The 2,500-nt window shown below is 38.8% G+C and overlaps 1 non-coding gene across 1 annotated transcript; it reads right to left on the bottom strand.

The window, feature by feature from the left end:
• Positions 1 to 1,279: 1,279 nt before the first annotated feature.
• Positions 1,280 to 1,386, bottom strand: LOC141603297 (small nucleolar RNA R71). The gene has a single exon (XR_012525183.1). It is a non-coding gene; the product is annotated as a small nucleolar RNA R71 (small nucleolar RNA).
• Positions 1,387 to 2,500: the final 1,114 nt, after the last annotated feature.

The raw sequence follows: 2,500 nt of genomic DNA, 5'->3' as shown, positions 1-2,500 counted from the left end.
AATCCTTGCATTTTTACCCATCACTTACCTTTTAAATGAGACTTGTAAGATATAAACCAACTCGAGTCTCATTAGACCATGGATATAGTTGAGTAGGGAGGATTAAGTCGACTTGTAGGTGTTGTATAATCTAAACGATTCGGCTCCGGGACCCAAACCTTCCTAGGATTGTAAGATATAAACCAACTCGATCCATCACAACAATAATTGCTTGCTTATAATTTCAGAATATGTTTTTATGATCAATTCTCATGAATCCCCTATGACCTCATGACACCCTAGTGCTTTTTATCAATTGTTTACATCCCTTTTTAATCATCTTGCTTGTTTACTTTTATTGCTATTTAATTTAGTGATCTTCTACTTCAAACCCCAAATTGTGACACCCCTAGAAACTGCTACTTGCAATCGAAAATCTTGCTTCAATACCCGTCCTTTGGGATCCGACCTTTACTTACCTCTGTACTAATAGTAGAGTTGTTTGTGGAGATATAAATATTGTTTTGGTCTAGGTGCTCCTAATGACAAGTAACCGAAACATAGCCCGAGAGGGTCCGACCAAAAATGGCGCCGTTGTCAGGGACGGTGTTAACTTGATTTAGATTTTCTTAGATTGTTATTAGTTGTGTCTTTCTTTGCCTTGGGGAAGTAAAACTCCTCAAGCTTTGTTCTAATTATTTTCGAGTTGTTTGATATTTTGCATGTCTAGAAGATCACAAGGTAACTTGCTACCCATTGATCACGAAATTGAAAGGACTCTGACAAACAATAGAAGACTTGCTAGAGGTACTATGAGAGGTATTGGTGAGGTTGTAGATATTCAACCAAACACTATCGAGTTCGACAACCCTTTTGCAACAGAAGGTGAGGAGAACCCAACACAAAATCCAACACAAAATCAACCCACAATGTCTAAATTTTCATCACATTCAGTACCGACCGAGGACGACTTACCCAATGGGACTCCCACGCCACAACACTTAACCGGAAACTTCATTGCCAAATCGCATTTATCCAATTAGTCGAAAGAAGCCAATTTGGGGGGTTGCCTAGTGAAGACCCTCATTTTCACATGGAGACTTTTTGTGACTATTGTGATGCGATTTCACAAACCGGTGTAACTCAAGACCAAATTCGATGGGTCTTATTTCCTTTTTCTCTAATCGGCACCGCAAAATAATGGTTGAAGAGCCTTGATAAGGCTACTCTTGGAATTGACTCTTGGAAGAAGTTGGCTCAAGCTTTCTACTAAAAATTCTACCCTCCGGAAAAGACTAACATGCTAAGAGCTCAAATTATGAGTTTTAAGAAAAGGGATGAAGAATATTTTTATGAAGCTTGGGAGCGGTTCAAAGAAATTTGTCGCTCATGTACTCATCATGGACTTAGCGAGTGGTTCTTGGTTCAACAATTTTTGAACGGTCTTTATGAAGACTCAAGAAACATTCTCAACATGGGATCGAATGGTATGTTCACCGAAGTTGACGATAATCAAACTTGGAACAAGATTAAGAAAATGGCGATCCATAACTCACAATATAGTAGACCTCGCATGGCTACTAGAGGAGGAAAGCATGAAGTGGACTCTATTACTCAATTGGGTGCTCAACTTAGTGCTCACATTGATACCATCAACTTGAAGTTTGAGAAAGCTATGGCTAGACTTGAAGAAGCCTCAAAATCACCAAAGCAACATGTCAATGCCATGACGGCATCTTCATCAATCCCAAGTGGGATATGTGAGAATTATGGAACTTTGGGACATGACCAAAGTGAATGTAGGGGAACAAATGAACAAGTGAATTCTTTTCAAGCATACAAGAGTGGTACCCCTTATTCTAATTATTACAATGAAAACACCAAATTCCACCCAAATTTCTCATACAAAAGCCAAAATGTTCAAAACCCTCAACCAACATACACCCCACCTCCCATGAGAAACCAAAACCAAAGACTCTTTTTCAACCAAAATCAAGGTTATCAAAACAAAACTCCATACAATCAACAAAATGACCAAGGTTTTGATGTTCAAAAAGAGGTCCTTTAAATGCAAAAGAATCAACAAGAGTTTTTCACTCAAATGCAAAAGAATAGTCAAGCAAAGAAAATCACCATCAACAACATCCTAGACAACACCAAAATGTTGGAAACCCAATTGACTCAACTAGCATCTTCAAGCTCACAAAGACAAAAGGGGCAATTACCACCTCAAAGTAATCCCCCGAGACATGAAACGGTTAGTGCCATTCACTTGAGGAGTGGAACGAGATATGAAGGACCAAAGAAGTAAGTTTAGGATGAAATTGTGGAAGCTAGTGATAAAGAAGAAGTTGTGCAAAACTCCAAGGAAGGAGAACCAACAAAAGTAGAAGTTTCCAAGAAAAGTCAAGAAAAGGCCAAGGAGAAGGTGCCCATTGTGATTAGACTTCCTTTTCCAAGTCGTCAAGCTAAGCCCAAATTTGATGACCAACTTGGGAAATTCATGGAAATTGTCAAGAAC

Source organism: Silene latifolia, chromosome 9 (genome assembly GCF_048544455.1).
Source record: "Silene latifolia isolate original U9 population chromosome 9, ASM4854445v1, whole genome shotgun sequence".
Classification (NCBI taxonomy): domain Eukaryota; kingdom Viridiplantae; phylum Streptophyta; class Magnoliopsida; order Caryophyllales; family Caryophyllaceae; genus Silene; species Silene latifolia.
This window is presented reverse-complemented; position numbering and strand designations above follow the sequence as displayed.